Source organism: Leopardus geoffroyi, assembly GCF_018350155.1.
Source record: "Leopardus geoffroyi isolate Oge1 chromosome D2 unlocalized genomic scaffold, O.geoffroyi_Oge1_pat1.0 chrD2_random_Un_scaffold_58, whole genome shotgun sequence".
NCBI lineage: Eukaryota > Metazoa > Chordata > Mammalia > Carnivora > Felidae > Leopardus > Leopardus geoffroyi.
In genome coordinates, this window is record NW_025543555.1 from 66430 (window position 1) to 78455 (window position 12026).

General features: G+C 45.6%; 1 pseudogene; it reads left to right on the forward strand.

The window, feature by feature from the left end:
* Positions 1-327: 327 nt before the first annotated feature.
* LOC123595653 lies at positions 328-1769 on the forward strand (annotated as a pseudogene).
* Positions 1770-12026: the final 10257 nt, after the last annotated feature.

A 12026-nucleotide genomic window follows, 5' to 3' on the forward strand; every position in this document is an offset into this window, starting at 1 on the left:
TCGGTTGAGTATCCAACCCCTGATTTCAGCTCGGGTCACGATCCCAGGATTGTGGGATTGAGCCCCACATCGGGCCCCATGCTGACTGTGGAGTCTGCTTAAGATTCCGTCTCTTTCTCTCTCTGCCTGCTTCACTCATGCATGCGCTCTCTCTAAGATTAAAAAAAAAGAAAAAGAATGTGATTCATGCTTTTGTGTCCTTAAAACGGAAAACCATAAGGGTACTGAGATGTGTACTTAAACACCACCAGAATGTGAACATGAAATTCATGTAACTACCGGCTTTTGAAAACCATCCACTAGCACAGAGCGGTCGGTGGGTCAAAGATGAGCCCCTTCTGGGGCCTGGCACTGGTCTTGGCAATGGAGGTAGACAAGGATCTTGCTGGGCCGACTGAGAAGATAAATAAGTCAATGGCAGGTATTGATAAGGGCAATGACAAGGATAAGATAAGGTAACGTGGTAGAGAGTGAGTGGGGCTGATTTAGCTGGGGGGGGGGGGGTCAGGGAAGGCCTCTCTGAAGAGTGATGTTTATTTTTTTTAATGTTTTTATTTATTTGTGAGACAGAGAGGCAGAATGTGAGTGGGGGAGGAGCAGAGAGAGAGGGAGACACAGAACCTGAGGCAGGCTCCAGGCTGTGAGCTGTCATCACAGAGCCCGACGTGGGGCTCGAACTCACGAGCGCGAGATCATGGCTTGAGCCGAAGTCGGACGCTCAACCGACTGAGCCACCCAGGGCGCCCCAGATAGCGATGTTGAAATTAAAACCTGAATAGGAGCGCCTGCCCGGAGCCGGTGTGGGAAAGGCGCGGGCCTGGCATTCCTACAGGTGCTGCAGCTGGCGGCCCGCGGCCTGGCCGGAGGCACGGCCGCGCTGCTCTCCTCGGCCGTGGCGGTGGGAAAGCCCCGCGCGGGCAGGGACGCGGAGCCGCGCGTGGTCCAGGTGCCGGCGTGAGCGGGGTCCGTGGGCTCTGGGCCGGGCGTCTGGGACTCCGACGGGGACAGGCGAGAACCGCTGTCCTTGGCGAACCTGTGGAAGAGGCACCCGGAATCTGGAGAAGAAGAACTGGCCTCCAGGCTGGACCACGACAAAGCCAAGGCCACGCGACACATCTTCCTCACCAGGCACTCCCAGAACCACGTGGATGCTTCCCAGGAAAAGGACCGCACGCTGACGCCCCTGGGTCGTGAACAGGCTGAACCGACGGGGCTCCGACTTGCCAGCTTGGGCTTGAACTTTAATAAAATTGTCCATTCGTCCATGACCCGGGCTATCGAAACCACTGCTGTCGTCAGCGAACACCTGCCAGGCGTCTCCTGGGTCAGCACAGACCTGCGGAGGGAAGGCGCCCCCATCGAGCCCGACCCACCCGTGTCCCACTGGAAGCCCGAGGCCGTGCAGTAGTACGAAGCCGGGGCCCGGATCGAGGCCGCCTTCCGGAACTACATCCACCGGGCAGACGCCAAGCAGCAGGAGGACAGTTACGTGATCTGCAGCTGCCATGCCAACGTCATCCGCTACATGGTGTGCCGGCCGCTGCCGTTCCCTCCGGAAGTCTGGCTCCACCTCTCTCTCAACCACAGCAGCGTCAGCCACCTGGTGGTTCGGCCTGGTGGCCAAGAGGCGCTCAGGGCCCTCGGGGACACGGGGTTCATGCCTCCGGACAAGATCTCCCGCTCCTGAGGGCTCCCTGGAGGACCTGCTCCCTGGGCCCCCAGCCTGGTTCGCCCGGGTGCCGCCACGGACGCGGCTCCTTCCCCGTCTTCCCTCCACAGGCTGCGCTGCGGTGACGCTGTTCCTCCGGGAGGAAGGTGAAAAAGCGCGCACGTCTTTAGCGTCTAAAATGGGGCGTTTCGGTCTGTACTTCCGGCTCAGGATGGAAAAGGGAATCGTCCCGAGCAGATCAGCCTGATTTCTGTCTTGGGGTTCTCTGCCCCGTCTGCCAGGACGGGGCCTCGCTGCCGCAGTCTGCGGGGACTACGGCCAGTTTGCACAGGCGTTTTTGGTCGTGACCGCTGTTGGCCACGGGAGCCCCTCGAGGCTGTGGGCAAAGCCCATTAGGCACGAGGGGCTCCCCGGAGGAGGGGCCGCCAGCGCTTCCGTTCAGAACTGGTACGTTCTTCTCATTTCTTAAAACTCTCTCTATCACTTAAATATTTGTCAGTGAAAGATTCTGTTCCTCTGGGTTCTTGCTTCGGTAACCACTCGGTCTGGGGGCCTGCACCTGTGACACCACGGGGTCTGAACTCGCCTGTGCTGTTAGGCCTTTCCCAGCACCTCGGAGCAGCATGAGGGTGAAGGAGGGGACCGGGGACCGGAGAGCGACAGTGCAGCCAGGGTCCTGTTTCAGGAGAATACTAGACACTTCAGTCTGCCTCTGGCTGGTAATCCTTTACACCTACGGATTCAACTGTTTAGACGTGATGTGTCCATTCCAAGTATTCTGTCAATTTAGGAGAAACTACAATTCCTGTGAATGGTTATGACCATTTTCTGCGATCAGTGCGACTAATTGGGACATCTGATCCATTTCTCTGTAACTTTGGAAATAACTGCCAAACAAAATTTTATTTGACTGGTTTAAAAAAAAAAAAAAAAACCCGAGTAAACATCTTTGTCAAAAATTGGCCCAGCCATCCATCATTCCCACCATTTCCTCCCCCCCTCCCACCCCCACACCCACCCCCATCTTCAATAGAACTGGACTAAGGGGTGGTCCCTCCACCTCTGGGCAGCTGTCCAGAGTGCTAACAACTAAGCAGAACAAAAACCTTCCTGCGAGAATTCAGCAAAGTGTAAATCGGCCCTTCTGACAAAGTTGGGGAGAACTTCCCCGTGGGAACAGAAACTGCTGGTCAAAGCAGATCTGTCTCTTGACAGGATTTTTGCACAGCTGTCATGCAGCCTTAGCCCAGTAGATTGGAAAAGGGTGGGGACAAGGCTGATTACAAGGAAGGAGAGATCTTTTACTAAATATTAACACCTTCAGTATGCCTGTCAAAAACGTCATTGCTTGGAAAAATCATGAACGAGAGAGCATGAGCTCTCATCTCCTACAGTCTCTCCTCTACGATGGGTCCAATATTAGAAAAAAAAAAAGCCGATGTAACAACTGGCTCACAAGGCAGTAAGAATTGCCACTTACAGGCCAGTTCCACGTTTTTCTGGAACATTCTATGATGGCTCGCCTGGTTGAGATCCTCTTCTCCATCCTCAGCGTAGATGACTTACCATCTTTTTTTTAGGAAACAAAGACGTGTACATATTATTCTTATTGTTCGATGTGAAAATGTGAATTTAAAAATATGTCAACCGAGGGAGAAGGATAGACAGAAGAAGGCACTTTAAACTTCACATTTTCAACTTTCACATGGTGATTACTGCCAGGGGACCCTAGGAAACCAAGGGGTCGTCTCCCTAAGACTTGACATCTATTTGTTTCCATTTTTCCAAAGAATTTACATTTTGTGATTAAATACAAATTTATTTGATAATAAAACTGAATTCTGTCCGTGTAAATTCTTTTCAAGGAATGTATACCAAAGGCAAGACAACTATCATGTGGGTGCGGTCATATATAAGTAAACACTCACGTGTGCCTATGCATACATTTAAAAAAGTCCTTAAATGGTTGAAAATGACTGCACTCACATACACCAAATGTGGTTTTTTTTTTTATTTTTATTTTTTACATTTACTTTTTTGAGAGACAGTGTGCGAGCGCGAGTGGGGGAGGGGCAGAGAGCGAAGGAGACACGGAATCTGAAGCAGGCTCCAGGCTCTGAGCTGTCAGCACAGAGCCTGCCTGACACGGGGCTGGAACCCAAGAACCGTAAGATCATGACCTGAGGCAGAGCTGGATGCTCAAGCAACTTAGCCACCCAGGCTCCCCACATACGCTAAATGTTTTAGAAAACAGAGCAGGAAATCTGGGGCGTTCTTTTCTTTTATTTATCCATTCATTCATTCATTCATTCATTCATTTATTTAAATTTACTGAGGCCTTCATTTCAATATGATTTTTCATATTCAAGAAAAACTTTTATTAGCACAAATTTAACCCTGTACTTAATGTTATATAATTTAAACTCTATAAACTTAAATTGATCACTACAATTTTAAGTCAGGATCGAGCTTGGGTCACAGTGACCTCTCTTGCTAAGTCAAAACCTACCGATAAGAGTATGGGGACAGATCTGTTCCCTGAAGGAAGATGATGCACGTTCCCCGGATTTACAACGCAGCAGTGGGAAGAAAGTGAATTTAATCCACCTTAGTGCACTATTCACTGTCTTCATGAGTCATCTTTGCCTCAGGAGGTCAGGGGAGGTCAGAATTTTTACCTGGTGGTATGACCTGGACTATTCCAGTACTTTTCCAAGCCTGTTTTAGTGGTCTGATCGGTTACTGGGCTGCTATAGTTTCCCCCTGACCGGTCCTATGGGGTACGGAGTACTAAGAGACACTCAGTGAATGGCCTGGCTTTCGGCCATAGTTCTCTACTCTCCATGGGTTGCAGTAGCCTAGTTTCTACCTGGTAATCAGCATCAATCAACACGGCTTATTCTCTGCTTTTTGTGTCGTGGCCCAAAGGTACCCAAACAGCCAGGGCAGTCTCCGCTCTCAATGTCGCATTTACTTGATAAAAAACAAAAAAACAAAAAAAAAGTCGTGATTGAAATATGCAGGTCAAAAATGCAAACATTTTCAGTGAATGACAGGTTGGCACAAAACCCCACCCTACACTCACCACCCAGCTCAAGAAATAGAACATTCTTGGTACACCAGGAGCCCCTCTCTGGATCCCTTTCCCTCCTTATTTTCCCACAGGAAAGCACAGACCTGCCTTCTCAAGCCGTGGATGAGTTTTGTCTGTTTTCGAGCTTCGTATGCATGGAAACTCACAGCATGTACTCTTTTTCCATTGCTTTCTTTTAGCTCAACATTATATTGATAAGATTAATTCATGGTTTTGCAGGTATAAATTAGTCGCTTGCCCTGCTGTTGGAACACACCCTCAATTAATTCATCCATCCCATCGGTAATGGAATTATCTGTTGATGGACCTCAAGAGGTTTCCAGCCTTAGGGCATTTCCAGTACTGAGGCCTCAGATTTCTTGGTGTCCATGCACCTGCATTTCTGTGGGCCACATCTAAGGTTGTATTCCCGGGTCTCAGGGAATCTTCATGTTCTACTTTTGTAGATTCTTCCAAATCATTTGTCAAAACTCTACTGATTTATAGTGTATGAGCGTTTCAGTTTTTCCACAGCCTCGTGAACACTGGCTTTGTCATTTTGGATAGTGGAATTAGTGGTTTTGACTTGCATTTCTTTGATAACAATCGAGATTCAGTACCTTGTCATACATCTCTTGGCCATTCGAATATCTGTTATGAAGTGGTGTATCTTGCCTGTTTTCCCATTTATCATTTTCCTTTGGGTCTTCCTTTGTCAAATAGGTAATTCAAAATATTCTCCCTCATTTTTTAATTAATGCTGTCTTTTGATGTTCAGATATTCCTAATTTTCATTTATTCCCAGTTTTAAATGTTTTCCTTAGTTGTTAGTACTTTTGTATCCTTTAAGAAATTATTTCCTGCTCAAAGTCATGAAGATATTCTCCTGTTATATTCTAAAAACTTTTACTGTTTTACTGTTTCTTTTTCCAAATGTTTATTTTGGACAGGGAGAGAGACAGCACAAGCAGGAGAGGGACAGAGAGAGAGAGGGAGATAGAATCCAAAGCAGGCTCAAGGATCTAAGCTGTCAGCACAGAGCCCAAGGTGGGGCTCAAACTTACAAACTGTGAGATCATGATCTGAGCAGAATTCAAACGCTTAGCCCACTGAGTCACCCAGGCGCCCCTGTTTCACTTTTTACATTAGATGTGTAATTCACCAAGAATGATGTTTTTGCATATTATTTGAGTAGGAATCAAGTTCCATCTCCCCCCCCCACTCATTAATATATAACTCAACGACAACCCTTTAATGGAAAGATTGTCCTTTCTCAACTTTTCATAGTACCTCCCATCAGAGATCAAATGTCCAAAGAGAACATCGGTCTGTTTCTGGAATCCCTAGTCCTTATTTGTCCATCCTTGTGCTGGTACCACAGTGTCATAGTTGTTAACATCTGTATAACAAATCTCTATCCCGATAGTGTTAGTCTTCCAACTATCTCCTTCTCCTATATTTTCTTATCTATCTTTGTCTTTTATATTCCCATAAATCTTAGAACTGGCTTTGAAACTTACACACACACACACACACACACACACACACTCACACAACCCTACGAGGATTTTACTTGAGGTTGCTGTGGATCCTATACAGAAATTTGGTGGTGGTCTCTATCACGCTGACTTTTTCAAACATGCATATTTTTAAGGTTTATTTGTTTTTGAGAAAGAGAGAGAGAGTGCAAGACAGAGAGATGGGGACAGAGGATCCAAAGCGGGCTGTGAGCTGACAGCAGAGCCTGATGTGGGGCTGGAACTTGCGAAGTGCGAGATGGTGACGTGAGCCGAAGTTGGATGCTTGACCAACTGAGCCCCCCAGATGCCCCGACTTTTTCACATCTTGGCTACGATCCATTACCTCTCCTTCCCATTTATTAAGTTTTTTAAATTCCTTTCAGTAATGTTTTCTACTTTTTTTTGTGTAGAGGTTTCGTACGTTTTTATTAGGTTTGTTTTTAGTGGGTTTTTTTGTTTTGTTTTGTTTTGTTTTTTGTGTTTTTTTTTTTTTTTTGAGAGTGAGAGAGCGTGTGCTGGAGCACAAGCTAGGGAGGGGCAGAAGGAAAGGGAGAGAGAGAGGAATCATAGCAGGCTCCCTACGCCCAGCCTGGAGCCCAATGCCGCACTCCATCTCCCAACCCTCAAGTCGTGACCTGAGCTGAAATCAAGAGGTGGAGGCTTGACAGAGGGAGCCACCCAGGTGCCCCTATTTTTACATATTTGAAGTGTATTCTTTCAAAGGCTGTAGCCTTTTTGTGTGCGTATAATTTTATTTACGCACTCATTGCTGTTATAAACAAAACACAGGCTTGATTTTTGCACAACGGCTTTAAATTCAGTGACTTTGCAAAAGATTATATGTAGATTCTTTTGGATTCTCTTTCTTCGTCTCTGTATTTGTCTCTTTCTCTGTGTATCTCTCTGTCTCTCTATTATTATTACTTAACATTCATGTTAATTCAGTTCCTGGACATATTGAATCAGTTAGGACCTCCCATCATTCCCAGTTTCAGACAGCAACACTTTAGCATGAGGTACATTGTTTGATTTAAAGTTTTGATTTGTTTGTTTTCGTCAAAATAGGGACTTTTCTTTCTATGTGTAGTTTGCTAAGTTTCTTTTTTGTTTTTCTTTTTTTTAAGTTTATTTATTTTTGACAGAGACAGAGTATGAGCATAAGCTGGGGAGGGGCGGGGGGGGGAGGCACAGAATCTGAAGCAAGCTCCAGGCTCCGAGCTGTCAGCACAGAGCCTGACGCGGGGCTCGAACTCACCAACCGTGAGATCGTGACCTGGGCCGAGGTCGGTCGCTTAACTGACGGAGCCACCCAAGCGCCCCCCTTTTTTTTCTTAAGTCAGGAATTCATGTTGAATTTTATCAAGCATTTTTTCAGGAACCTATTTAGATGGTCATTTGATTTTTATTCTTTATTCTGTTGACGGCATAAGTTATATGGATTGATTTCAAATATGAAGCTATGGGGGCGTTTCTGGATCACACCTAATTTGGACGTGGTATATTATCCTTTTTCATGTGTTGCTAACTCACTTGGCAAATACTCTGTTCAGGTTATTTTTTGCATGTTTATGAGCAGATGGCCACACTGTCTCACCTTGGCCCACGTCAGATTACTAAGGAACCTCCTTAGCCAACACACGGCCCACAAGTTTGAGGGTATCCATGCCCCCCTAGGGGTGAACTTCAAAGGAGCAGGAGGCTACCTACTGCCTGTCAAGTGAGAAATTCTGGGAGGAGTTCTGGGTGCTTCTAAGAAGCCCCAAGAGAAGTGACTCCCCCATACCTAGGGCATTGATCTCAATGAACAGATGCTTACATTGGCTTGTTTTAGGGTAGACTTTTTATTGTGTGCAGAAAACCTCCCAGATTATAAGTGTCCAGCTAGTGAATTTCCACAAAGGGAACATATTCAGGTAACTGGAGCAAGAAATGGGCGCTCAGAGCATCTCAGCCGCCCCTCTCAGGCCCCCTTCTACATCCTTCCTGTCTTCGCTTGCTGGGTCCAATTCTCTGGCCACTGTGGTAGAGCAGCACAATCTTAGCACCTTCATACAGCCCCAACCTATTTTCTTGCAGGTCTGTAGGTGAGAAGTCTGACAGGGGTCTCGCCCCTGGGCTAAACTCAAAGTGTTAATAGGGCTGCATTCCTTTCCTTAGGATCTGGGAGAGGACTGGTTTCCTGCTTATTCAAGTTGTTGACAAAATTCATTTCTTCATGGTGATAGGGTTCGGGGCGCAACCTTGCTGGTTGCCAGCTGAGGGCCATTTCCAGCTTCTATAGGCCCCTACATTCCTTGACTCCTGGCTCCCTTTTTTTCCATCTCCAGAACTTACAACCATGGGTTGGGTCGCTTTTATGCTTCAAATTATTTTTTAATATTCCATTGTATATATACATGTGTGTGTGTGTGTGTGTGTGAACACACACACACACACACACACACACACATATATATATATATATATTTATACCACATCTTTTTTTTTTTTTTTCATAGAGTCAGAGCACAAATCGGGGAGGGGCAGAGAGAGAAGGAGACACAGAATCCGAAGCAGGCTCCAGGCTCTGAGCTGTCAGCAGAGCTCGACGCGGGACTCGAACTCACAAATTGTGAGATCGTGACCTGAGCCGAAGTCGGACGCTCAACCGACTGAGCCACCCAGGCGCCCCGTATTTATACCACATCTTAATCCACTCATTTATTGACGGATACTTGGACTGCTTCCGTAATTTGACTATTGCAAATAATGCTATTGTAAACATAGGGGTACAAGCGTCCCTTTGTATTAGTGTTTTTGTATTTTTTTTGCTAAATATCCCGTAGTGTGATTACTGGATTATAGGATGGTTCTTTTTTTTTTTTTTTTTAATGTTTTTTAGTTTTTTCTTTCAAGTAAACCCAACGTGGGGCCTCTGCTCAGAACCCTGAGATCAAGAGTCTTACCTCCCCCACTGAGCCAGCCAGCTGCCTTTGCAGGGTAGTTCTATTTTTAACTTTTTGAGGAACCTCCACACTGCTTTCCACAGTGGCTGCATCAGTCTGCATTCCCACCAACAGTGCAAGGTTTCCTTTTTCTCCACATCCTCACCAGCATCTGTTTCTTGTGTGTGTGTGTGTGTGTGTGTGTGTATGTGTGTGTTTAAAGGTTATTTATTTATTTTGAGGGAGAAAGAGAGAAAGTGTGAGTAGGGGAGGGAGAGAGAGAGAAAGGGAGACAGAGAGAATCCCAAGCAGGCTCCATGCTGTCAGCACAGAGCCCAGTGCAGGGCTCTATCCCATGAACCATGAAATCATGACCTGGGCCAAAATCAAGTCTGACGCTTAACCGCCTGGGCCGCCCAGGTGCCTCTCTTGTGTTTTTGATTTTAGCCATTCTGACAGTGTAAGGTGACATCTCCTTGTGGTTTTGCTTTGCATTTCTCTGCTGATGAGTGATGTTGAGCATTTTTCATGTGTCTGTTGGCCGTCCGGATGTCATCTTTGCAAAAGTGTCTATTCATGTCTTCTGCCCATTTCTTCACTGGATTTTTTTGTTTTTCAGGTGTGGAGTTTGATAAGTTCCTTATAGATTTTGGATACTCACCCTTTATCAGATATATCATTTGCCGATATCATCTCTCAGTAAGTTGTCTTTTAGCTTTGTTGATTGTTTCCATTGTTGTGCAGACGCTTTTTATTTTGATGTACTCCCTTTTAGCCTTCAGATTGTTTATACCTTTTCTGTTATCACATCTTTGGCTAATATTTACTTTCCTCTTCCACTCTTAAAGGCCCAGGATATTTCTTTTGCTCACTCAGATAATCGAGGATTAATCTCCCTCTTTTAAAGCCCATGGCTTTAATTTCATCTGTACAATCCTTTTTTGCCACATCAGGTAACATATTCACAGGTCTCAGGGAGTAAGATGTTCACATCATCTTGGGGACCATTATTCTGTGTATCACATCCCCATATGCCACTTGAAAAAAAATTTTTTAATGTTTACTTATTTTTGAGAGAGAGAGTGAGACAGAGTGTGAGCGGGGGAGGGCCAGAGAGAGGGAGACACAGAATCGGAAGCAGGCTCCAGGCTCTGAGCTCTCAGCGCAGAGCCCGATGCGGGACTCGAACTCATGGACCGTGAGATCATGACCTGAGCTGAAGTCGGATGCCCAACCAACTGAGCCACCCAGACTCCCCCCACCCCATATGCCACTTTAATAAAAATAATTATTTTCTAGACTTTTGACACCAAAGATTGGTTTTTCTGTTTTGTATATAGATGGACTAATCCAACGTACACTTTTTGGAGCTTGGCTTCTTTTCGCTCATTGTTGTTTGTGTGGATGCTTTAAGACCCAGTGCTCAATTCATCATGTTCCCTTTGCCCTGATGCAATGTTTGTGGAAGTATGTGTTCAGATGGAGACTGTCCCCTTGGGTCCTTGATTGACTCAGCTGAACCCCAAGTGGGACATATAACAGGGCTAAGAGATACATTTTTCTTGTATCAAGTCAATGAGAATCTGGGATTGTTTGTCATCACAGCAAAGCCTACCTAGGTTGTCTCAAAAGAACTTGGAACCAAAAGTTTGGTGCTGTTGTAACAAAAATCTAAATTATGTGTCTTTATCTTAGTGGTCAGATAGTGGGCAATGAGAACACTGCCATTAGAGCCTAGAAAAATAGTTACCCGTGTATTTAGTGATGCAATAGTTGGCAACATTGTCAGGTATTACCTTGAGAAGGAGATTATGTACCTGAAGAACTGGTTATTCCAGAGGAAGAGGTTGAGGTACAGAACATTAACAGTACATGTTGATTTCAGTCTGAAATAGCTTATAACAGAAAACTTAGCTGCAAGTGAAAAGAAAAGGGAATAGAGAGTATCTGAATTCAGGCTCTTGTAGGCTTAAAAGAAACAATTACTTTAATCTCATTCTCCCTGTGTCCTTTCCCCTCACCCCTCACCCCCCCCCAAACCCCTCCCAAAAAAAGAGCAGACCTTAGAGCAAGAAGATACTAAAATCTGCCTTTTGGCAAGGGTCTGATCAAGGGTATAGCCATCACACTGTTGTTAAACTTCCAAATGTATTAAGATGTTTCAGATTAGACTCTAGCTAAGAGTATAGAGCCCAGAGATCCCTTCATTAGAAAACAGTGACTCAAGAACAAAGACTAAGGTTAGGGCTCTTATAACAAAACCCGTAGGCTCAAGTTACCTGTAATTAAGTTGAGAAAGAGGGGAGGAAAGAGACAGGTGTGTGAGAAAGCAAGATAATGTTGTTGTAAATCTAAGAATGTATGTAAAAAAACCAAAACCTAGGAGTGTATTAGTTCCCAATTACGGCATAACAAATGACCCCAAGCTTAGTGGTTCAGAACAACATGTATGTGTTATTTCACACTTCCCCTTATTTCACAAAATCTGGGTCTTCTGCTTCAGGGTCCCTTTCAAGGCTGCGATCAGTATGTCAGCCAGGGCTGAGTCTCATCTACGACTGGGAAGAATCCTCTCTCAAGTTTACTGAGTGGGTGCTGGCAGGATTTAGCTCCTGGTGAGCGGTAGGACTGAGGACCTCGGTTACTCACTGGCAGTCGGCCTGAGGGTGTCCTCAGTTCCTTGTCACATGAGTCTCTCTAAATGCCAGCTTGATGAATTAATGCGTGCGAGCTGAGAAGGCAATAGAACCTGTAGCATCGAAACTTGAGCCGCGGTCCGCAGTCTCTTTCTCTCTCTTTCTCAAAAATAAATAAATTAATTAAAAACAAAAACTTAAAAA